Source organism: Fulmarus glacialis, unplaced genomic scaffold (assembly GCF_000690835.1).
Source record: "Fulmarus glacialis isolate BGI_N327 unplaced genomic scaffold, ASM69083v1 scaffold28882, whole genome shotgun sequence".
NCBI classification, from domain to species: Eukaryota; Metazoa; Chordata; class Aves; order Procellariiformes; family Procellariidae; genus Fulmarus; species Fulmarus glacialis.
The window spans coordinates 20,159-30,111 of NW_009198919.1; positions in this window are offsets into that span (position 1 = coordinate 20,159).

Here is a 9,953-nt window from a genome sequence, read left to right on the forward strand (position 1 = left end):
CTACTTGGAGTTGAAGGAGCATGTCTTCTGCGTCCATGCTGTGACGCTTGCAAGACAGGCAGGATGCGTCCCTGCGCAGTGTCCCTTTGTTGCTCCACAGCCAAAAGAGGGAGATTCCTCCCTTTTCAGTATGGAGAGCTGTAATCTCTACATCTTCAGTCTCATTTGCAGCAGGTCTGTACTGTGACGCATAAATTGCACAGTGATGCATTTAAATAACCCACCCACAGCAACATTGCTTGGATTTTTTTAAAATCCAGACTGCTGCAGAGGGAGGGGACATAAGCATCACATTAACAAGCCTATTGTGGCTGAGATTTACCATGAGCAGCAAAGTGAGGTTTGGGTAATCCAGGACCCAAACTTAACAAAGTCTGCTGATCCAAACTTAAATCTCACGCCTTAACCTTTGGACCTCTCTTTTTCTGTCAGTGTTGTCTGATGGTTGCTCAGTATTGCACACACAATGCATTGGTTGGCTGTGCCTGGCTTCAGACCTGGTTGTGACGAATTCATTCGCCTTGGCTGTTGAAGGGCTGGGTTTGGAGGTCTTCTCCAAACCTCTCTGCCAGCCATGCTCAGTGTCCCCATCCCTCTAGGTTGCAGCTGGCTGGTGCTGCAGCTGCCGGGTCTGTGAAACAGCAACGTGCCCTTGAATATCTGCTGCATAATGACTGATGCATATTCATGCTTGCGACAGCATTGTGTCACCCTGCTAATAACATCTCCTGGTGGGAAGGAGAGCAGGGACGGGGTCCCAGCAGCAGGTGCCTGCTCGCTTCCTTTCATCTCCTCTTCCCACTGCTCCCTTGTCGTTGGCTCCCTAAGATGCCCCATCGCTTGCTTTTCTAATGCGTTTTCCCCAGCTCCTTCTCCCAGATTTGCTAAAGCGAGCCCTGCAGGTTTGCTTTTTGCTGTGGTCCCCTTCGTCCCTGCTCTGCTAATAAATAAGGGTGTGTGCCTGCAAAGGTGCTGCAAGGACTAAATGAATGCAGAAGGATGATCGTTATATTTGATCACGTAAATTAAATGGCTTACTAATAAAGGAGACACTCTGGAAGTATCTGATTTTGGCTGTTTGAGCTCTGTCTTTGAACGAATTGTATGAGCAGCTTTTTATCGGTGTCCCATTGGGAATGGAAAGGCAAGAAGGAAACTTGGTGGTCTTCCCTCATCCCCAGATGGACTGTCCCTCACCTACAACTAGCCTGCAGAGATGACACTATTGCACCTGTGCTGCTCTACCCTCTGTCTTGAAAAATGAGGGGAAAAAAAGATGCTGTACCACCTTTCCCTGGAAAAGATAAAACTTTGGAGGATATAATTGGCAGCCTGTGGTATACCACATGTCAGAGAGGACGGATGGGGGTTGACTCTGCTTTTCCCCTTCCAGTACAAGATTCTAGGTGCTGTCCAGGGAAGCTGGGGGAGCCAAGTTGGGTACTAACCGAGGGTACCCCAAGATATGCCTGTCTGACTCCAACCCTGCTGGAGCCGGCTGTCCCAGTAGAGAAGAGGGGTCCCTCTCATTCCTCTTCTGTGTTTCTTCTCCTTCTAGGGGGACTTGAGCCATCCCCAGACGAGAGGACCCTATTTCTCTGCGGGGCTGGTTAGCCATCCAGAGGGTGAGTGCCGCATGGGCAGGAGCAGACGGGGCTCCTGCTGTCCCAAGGTACTCATTTGTCTGCTTTTCTGCTGCTGGCCAACAGCTTCCACCTCTTTCCACCCAATCCCAATGCTGTTGGCTCGCTGGCTGGACTTTTCTGCTGCAGTAGCTGTAGTGCGATAGGACGTGTGCTGTGTGCTCCGTTTCACTCCTGGAGACTGGAGCTCACCAAATACTCTTGTAATATTATTTTGCTCCAAAACCTGGCCTTCTAAAAAGTCTCTTATCCATTAAATGTTAAAAGAAAACATTTTAGAAACTAAAAGCATTATCAAAACAATTCTTGAAACTTCCCAGCTGCAAATACCCTGTTTCCTTATCCATTTATTTGCTGTAGAAATACATATGTGTTAGGATTTAAAGCAGGCAGGAAGCTGAACAGCCAGACCTATTTCCATTGCAAATTCTTCTCAGTGAAAATGGCTTGGATGCGTTTCCTGAAACCAGCTTCCTAATTTTTCCCTAATTTTTTTGTCAGCAGTTTTTTGAGAGGAACAGGGAAGGATGGGGAGGGAGAGGAGAACGGCATGCAAATCTCATAGGGGGAATACATTTCTTGACTCGGGGGTACTTTTTTTGGCCCAAAACGCATTGGTGGTGCTCAGGTTGGGACTGGCCCTTTTCTTAAGTGATGTGCAAGGCCGCCTTATACCAGTGGCTTCCCCCTTGTAGCTGGGCTTCGAGTGGGGAAAATGGCAGCGGTGCTCAGCCTGCCCCTCTGCTCCCAGCCCTGTCTGCATCTCCCATGGCTTCCCTGCACGTCAGAGCATCCACCTCTCTGCTGGCCGCCTGTGCCCGTGACCCAGCTGGACTTCATTAGGATAATTGGAGAGCAGGGTGCTTCTTACAGCGCTCCGGGCTTTACCACTGCCTCCCCAGCCATCTCTGCCCAGGGAAGCCGGGCTGGGGGGGAGCTGCCAGCTCTGACAGCCCAACACAAAGACCCAGGAGGAGGCCAACGGCTTTCCTATCCAACACCTCTACCGGGAGCTTTTTGTCTCACGTGAAGACCCTGGATGGGAAGTCACGTTGCCTGAATTTGGTTCCCAGCTTTACCACCCATTGGTGACTTTGGGCCAGTCCCTCGGCTTGTTTGCATCCCCTTGCCTGTCTGTACAACGAGGAGGATGGTGTTTCTGTTCACGCATGGCCACCACCCCCAGCTCGAGCGCTGGGTGCTCCATCTCTTGCAGCTCAGTGGCAAGATCTGAGTTTGTCCCTTCTTACGCTGTTGCAGCAGAGAGCCAGGCGGCTGCGACCTGCCGTAGTGTGATGGCAGGACCGGGAGAGGCCGTACCTTTCCCCGGCAGCTTGCCTGCGGCTACTCCTTTCCTCACCAAGAGGACCAGGCAGAAGACATCAGGTACCTTGGGAAACCAGCCTGGAGACAGCATCTCTTGTAATCCCACTCCATTACTGGGCTGCATTTGCCCCAAAGCCTGATGTTCTCTGCCCCTGTTAATAGCTGTAATTACAGAGATCCACTTACACTGGCGCTACGTATTCGTCTGGTCCCAGTTTGTACTTCATTGCGCCTTGTATCTTGTGGGAAAATCAATACAATTTGGTACCGAGTCTAGCAAGTCAAGAGATTGCTCAGAGCCTGGGTTCGTGGTTGCCTACCACACATTTTAGCAGTTACGGTTATTATCATCTGTAATGTGGGTCTTGTTTTAAGGTTTCCTGGGTACCTGTCCATCTCTTCATATGCTCAAGGTGCATGACGCTGCCTTTCACCCATCCCGTTTATGTTTATAGATGGGATTTTAATGCAAAGGAAGGTTAAAAGCTGCCTCTTCTCTTGAGCTCCGCCTTGGCCTCCCCGTTGCACAGAGCATGTTCTTCGTTTGTTTTTCTGAAAAAGGCTGGAAGGCCTGGGAGAAGTCTCTTTTCCAGGGCGAGGTGGAGAGCTGCCAGCCCAGGCGGGGAAGCGTCTGCCTCTGAACCACCTGCTCGGCCCTGGGAGGCTGGGGAGGGGATGAAAGCCGAGGAGCCCTGGCAGTCTCCAGTCTTCTGCGTCTCGGCAGGGAGAGCTTTTCCTCCCCCACGCTGCTTTCCCACATGCGTTGGCAGAGTCAACGCTAGGTCCTAAGTCCTGACTGCAAGATAAGAGCTCAGTTTTTATTTAATTGTCCCCTGTTGTCCCAGCCTGCTTCGTGGTGTGTTCGTGCCTTCATGCATCCACCTTTACCAGGCTTTCAGACAAAACTCCAGTCTCCTCTTTCCTTACGCAGGCTACTCTTGCTCGTCTAGAGTCTCAAACAGCACTTAAGTGTTAGATCATAAATCACAGGCATAATTTAAACACTGTCTTTGATTTCTTCAAACTGCTGGCCCTGCCAGATGCAGACAACGGGTGTTTTCACTTGGGTTGTAGCCCAGGTGGTCTCTCCCATCTGCCTGTGATTTTTAAGGGTCTGTGTTCAGCAGTGGGGGGGGACTTATCATTTGCTTGCCTGTTTCCTTCAGACCTTTCCATGGACTGGCAGCAAGTAACCTGCAGAGCAGCATGCTTTCTATCTCTGGATGTTAGCTTGGAAGATTGGTTCTTCTGCAGAGACTGTGGTGGGTCGGGCCCCTTGCTTTCAGGGAGAAGGGTAGAGTGGTGATGGTGGGAGGTGAAGATCCCACCGCGATTCGCAAGCCAGAGTTTCCTGATGGTGTGCTGCTCCCCATGCCACGTTCATGGTGCTGGAGACCTGGGCATGAGCAGTCCTGGTTTATAGGCTCTGAGGTTAGGGGCCTGCTCCTTTAGAGTATAGTAATTTTGGTGGCCTGTATTGGCTGGGGGGGCGATTCCTTCATCTAGAGGGAAAGCTCTTGGGTAGCTGGTTTGTTCTTTGGGTTTATTGCGTTACTGACTTGCGTAGGTTGTTTGCTGTTTTGAGTGGTTTAGGCATAGCTGCCTACCAGTTGTTTTTCTTAGAGTAAGCTGGCAACGAAGAACTTCATTAAGAATATTTATTATTTGAGAGGGAAAGCAAGAACAGCCTAGAACCCGCTTGCTGCTCACAGCCGGTGATTGCGCAGCTTTGTCTTTTGCTCAGCTATCAGACAGCTGAAGCAGGAACCAGGGAACAGAAAGCAGGCAGCAGCTTTGGTAAGGATGGTACTATCTTGTTTTCCTTTGTCCTTCCATCTCTTCTGGAGAGGGAAGACGAGCAGGGACTTCACAAGCCCTTTGTGGCTGGGTAGTCTCCAGCAAAGGGGTTGTGTTGCCAGAGGTGTTTCAGCTGGAAACTGTCCAAAGGCTGGGCCTGGTACAAGGACCTGTCCGTGCCTGTTCAAGACCTCGTACAAAGCCATGGCTTGCACCTTGCTGCTGGGACATGTTTATGGCTGCTGTGGAGAGGCAATCCCTCTCTTCCAGACCTGCCTGTGCCTCGAACCTGCTTGCAGCTTTCTGCTATTCTTCCTCCCAGGTTTCTCCTTGAATGTGTGCCTGTGTTTTGAGCCTCCTACACGATGTCATTCCTTACCCCTTTTCTTTTTTTCCTCTGGAGCAATATTTTTGTGCTCAGTCTCTTGGGACAGGCTGCCTCTTCCTTCAGATCTTGAAGAACTTGCAAAGGATGGAAGAAGCCATTCTGTTCCTCTTAGGCTTTTTCCTTTTTTTTCCCTTACTAGAAGACATTTATTATCTCCAAGACGTTTCTCCAAAGCAGGGCCATCATTTACAACTTTTATTCCATCTTTGGCATCTCTCTCTCTTTTTTCATCTGTGGGCTGTGTTGCCTGGGTTTGTGGGTACGCAGCCAGCAAGCCAACAGCAAGCGCGTTGGGTTAGATTTGCAGCCCACTTGTTAATTTAAAAAGCAACAAGTAAATTAAAATGAAGCATTGGATAGGCTGTGATTTGTAACAGAGCATCAGCTTGCCAGCCTCGTTTCCCTAATCTCTTTCAGGCTGGGTGGGCCACAGAGGACATCAGCATTTTGACCCTTGAGTGAAAACAAAAGGTGGCATTTCACACCGCTGGAGACGTTCCTCCAGTCCCTCCAGAGGCTGTATTTTGTGGTGTTGGTGACAGTCTTGTGCATGAGCAAATAGAGGAGCCTGGACAGTCACCAGCGTGAGCCAGCAAGGTTTGCCTTATCAATGTTCTAAAATGACCGAGTAGGATTCCTGGCTTGCGGGCATGGTGGACTGCCAGTAAAAGGCTGAGATGAGCGTTGTTCTTCTAGAGGACTGCAGACCACTTCTGCCTGCAGGGTGTCTCTGCTGAAGGGAAATAAAATCAAATACTGCGGCATTTGTGGTCTAAGGGCTCCTCCGTTCCTGTGGATGTGGCTTTTGGAGGAAAGGGCGCCCAATCTGAGACGTGTCCAAAGAGATCTGCAGAGGTGAAACTGGCTTCTGATGCCTTTAAATGCAGAGATGTCCTCCCAATGGACAGGTAGAGGGGAAAATGTTCAGTAATGAACAGCTGTAAAACTTCTGTCGTGGCTCGCCTCGGTACGGCAGCGCTGAGCAAAAATCTTATCTCTTGGCTTCTTTAGTTGGCTTGGTGTCCATCCTGGCAGAGAAACAAGGTGACAGGAGGAAAGAGAGGACACAGCGAGAGCTGCTTCAGTGATCCTGTTGGAAGGGTGTCAGAGCCTCCCTCACGGTGAATGCGTTGGAAACCCACTGCAAATCCCTTTTGCTTGACACCTGAGCTTTTCTTGAAACTGCGGTGGTGTGATGAGATGTACTGATGCGGCCAAGCCCCTTGAGTTCCTCACCTCTGCTTCTGCTGAGTGAGTTTCTGGAGGTTTCACAGTCAGGTCCCCAAAACCACCTCTCCCCCTGCAGATGAAGCTCTGTGCTGGAGAAGAGGGACCGTGAAGAACGTCACGGTTCTTTGCAGGGCACAGCTGGGTCTCTGGGTAGCAGAGTAACCTTGGTGCCTACACCTGCTTTAGGTCTTAGCCCCACGAAAGCTTGCGCCAAGCATCTCGGTCCTCGCTTCTGCCGGCAAAGCCTCCGTGCTGTCCAGCATGTGCAGGCAGGGGAGAAGATAAGGAGATATGCCTTCCGCCCTCCTACCTACACCTTCATCCCCTCCCTGCAAGACAAAGGTAGGATGCTGGTGCCCACCGGGGCTGGGTGCTTGCTCTCCCGGCTTCCTGCACAAGGCTGGCAGATGTTTCTTGTTTGCTGGAGCTGCGTGGCTCCGGCTACCGAGCTGGGAGCAGCTGCTGCTGCCAGGCGGAAGCACTCGGCGAGGCTTTCCTAGACAGCTTTGAACGGGAGCCAGGAGCCCTCTCGCTACAGGAGAAAATCCACGAGGTCAGGAAATACAGCAGCAGCTCCAGCTCCACGCTGGGGCTGTTGGCTTGGCACACGGATCCCAGCCGTCCTCTTCCCGGACGGTGCTCCTGAACGGCTCTCCTCCTTGACGTCTTGCTCAGCTATTTGTTCGACAGCCCTGCGCGGCTTTTGCGGGTTGAGTACTGCAGAGGTGATAAATTTGGATAGGCAGGGAAAACACCAGACGGCGACCTGGGTCAGGCGTTCAGATCTTGAAGAGCTTGCGGAGGATGGAAGAAGCACGGTTCCGGCTCAGTGTGGGACTGGGAGGCTGTGCTTTTGTGTTTCCCTCTGTTATTTTGTGGTCAGCTCTGTCTGGGCTCTGCGTTAGCTGCTGAGAAATAGAAACTCTTGTTTATCTTCCTCTGGAAATCCTCACATCAGGAGAACCTTTCACAACAACCAACAGGCTGTAGACCTCTGTCCAGTGTGTCCCCAGACTGAGGGTGAAAACTTGAGGTGTCTGTTACCATCTCTCCGGCAGGAGCCCTACTGTCTCTTCCCTGCCTCTGTTTTTTAGGAGAGCCAGGAACATTGTCTTTGGGATGGCTGTTCCTTGAACCACCCCATGCGGTGGTGGTGATGTTCATATGGCATTGAGGAAATGCTGCATCGAAACCTGTGCGTGCATCGATGAGCAGCCTTGCTCTTCCCACGTTCAGGAGCAAAGATGGGGAGCTGTGAGATGGTGTTGGTAAGATCAACTTAGGGATAAGACCAACTGCCCGACTCTGTAACAAAGCTTGGCCATATGGAAAGCCCCTCTTTCCCCACAGCCTTTGGCCAGGCTCCGTCTCCTGTGGTATTTGCACGTTTCTCTGATGAGTGGTTGGGTCTGCGTGCTCCCTGTGAAGAGCTCGCGTCGTGGATCCTTTGGGAAAGGAAGCGAGCTCATCTGAACATTGATTTTTGCACCCATTAATTCAGGCAGCTCTCGTGCCCAGAGCTGTCCATCATTCCCCACACTCTCGCTGTACATTAGGACACGTTTTGCAGCGGTGGTATGAAACAGTCGGGTGGGCTGGATTCTCCATCCTCTGCAAGCTGCAGAATCTCTCCTGCCATTGCCGGGGCGAGGATGGCCTGCAGAGCGGTGAAGAGTTAGCCGAGGTGCCAGCACCTTCTAGGTACGGTGTGAGTGAGCAAACACCAACGTTGCAGAGTTCTTGTATGTAAATTGTTCATGTGCTGGCCGCGAGTGGCGGGGAGCAATAGCTTTTTCGCCCCCCTCATTTCCCCCACCTCTTGGGTGGGTGCGGAGCAGGGAGACATGGGTCTGTGTTTCTCTGGAGGAGCCCGAGCTCAGAGCTCTGGGCTGGGGTGGTGATGTGCAGGGCTTGCTGGTGTGCGGTTGCCCCTCCGCTGCGTAGCAGAGCTTAGTGGCTCAGCTGGGGTCTGGAGCAGGGCAAGGCCCTTAAACTGCTGTGGGTGACCACCTCGGCCCCCACCTCCTGCTGCAGTGTGGACCAGGAGGCTGGTGTGGCTGGGGGTCTCCTGAAGGGAAAGGCCAAGCAGTGCCTTCCACTGGGGTGGTCTCGAGGGAGGACCCCCTCCTCGAGCACTCATGTCTTCTCCTCCCCATATTGAGTCTAGGCTTTTCTCACTGCCTTAGCAAGTCCCGTAGACCTGGGCGGTTGTGCAGTTCCCCTTGAGCATCATCGCGGCAGCTGCTCCGTCATCACCACCAGATGCAGAGCAAGGTCCATCGTAGCCACTGCAGGCCTTTATTTGCAGCCACCGGGTGTTTTGCTAGGGGTTGCAGATCTCCCTGCTCTGTATGAAAGATGGGAGCTGGTTGCAGAGTTTCTTCGGACCCTCGAGACCCCTCTGTGTTCAGCTGTGAAGCTGTTCTGCTGCAGGAGCAATCCCCTCCTGGCCAGCAGCGTTGGTGGGAAACCGTCAGTCAGCGTTTGCTCCTCAGCCCCTATTTCAGCCTGTCATGGTAATTGTCTCTTGCCATCCAAGAGAGATGAGAAGCCTGGGGTGGGGATCTCTCTTGTCCCTGAGAAGTAGTGTATATGAGAAGTTCATATATGCGAGGGCGTGCATTAATGGAGCAGAGCAACATGGGCATGGTCGTTAGTGTGATCACTTAGATTGTCTCCTGTAGCCTTGCTTTCAACCTGCATCTCTTCCTTGGCTACCAGAACAGAGGCACATCGGACTTTTCTGGGCAGCAGTGGCACTTTTGGGTATGGACCTAGGGTATCCCATTATTTGCACCTCCTTTCCCCAACCATCACCACTTTTCCACCGTGTGTAACAACCTTCAGCTTCTCCAGCAGTGAAGAACGGCACAGCAACCAGAGGTCCTGCTTGGCGTCGTGTTCGTGCTCTGGTCGCTCTTTTGCTCCCCCACCCTTGCCCTTCTTCAGGATGCCTTGTTTGCCTTCCCGCTGCCGAGACGGCAGCTCAGAAGAGGGCTTTGGCAAGAGGTGGTTGTGTCTGACTGCTCCCAGCTCGAGTGGGTGATTGAACCGTCTGAGTGGTTTAAGATTGCAGTCAGGTGGGGATTGAAGGCAGAACGTTCTGGCCTCCTTTCCATTAGATCTTTGCTGTGTTAGTAAATGCATCAGATGCAGGCTGGGTCTGGAGCGGCCTTTGCCAGCACAGTTTGTTCCTGCTTCCAGGGTTTCGGGAGCGGGGCTGGCATGCCCGGGGCGGAGGCTGCAGTGATTTAACTGGGGGGGGGGTGTCTAATCCCGGTGCAGTGGCGTTGCAGGCTGTGTCGAATGGCGACCGGCCAGGGGAACCGTGAGCTCGTCTTCCCGCTACCTGCTGCCTTTCGGGTGGCTTCCCCAGAGCTCGCAGATGCCGGCTGCGGATGAGTATCTGACCCTGGGGTGACTTTCAGTGGGCAGGGGTTGCAGTCCGATGAGGGTGGATTTCTATTTAAACCTTGAGGGTTTTGTAATCTTCCTGAGTTAAAGTTCCTCTTTCTCAGCGGAGTCGGAGCAGAAATTTAGGGGAGGCGGTGAGGGGGGATGAATTTTCT